This window comes from Eimeria mitis, genomic scaffold (assembly GCF_000499745.2).
Source record: "Eimeria mitis Houghton genomic scaffold, Emh_scaff1098, whole genome shotgun sequence".
In the NCBI taxonomy this organism is placed as follows: Eukaryota; Apicomplexa; class Conoidasida; order Eucoccidiorida; family Eimeriidae; genus Eimeria; species Eimeria mitis.
In genome coordinates, this window is record NW_013567577.1 from 229 (window position 1) to 501 (window position 273).

The window sequence follows — 273 nt, forward strand, 5'->3', positions numbered from 1 at the left end:
TGCTGCTGGATCCCTGCTCTGCTGCTGCTGCTGCTGCTGCTGCTGCTGCTGGTGTACTCCTCCAGAGCCTGACACTACCGGCTGTCGCGCGGACAGCAGCAGCTGCTGCAGGCAGTGCAGCAGCAACCGCAGCAGTTGCTGCAGCAGCAACAGCAGCAGCGGCTGCAGCAGCCACAGCAGCAGCAGCAGCAGCTGCAGCAGCAGCAGCAGCAGCAGCAGCAACCTGTTCTTGAGGGGAAAATGGCGGGCAAAGATGACTATTATGATTACCTC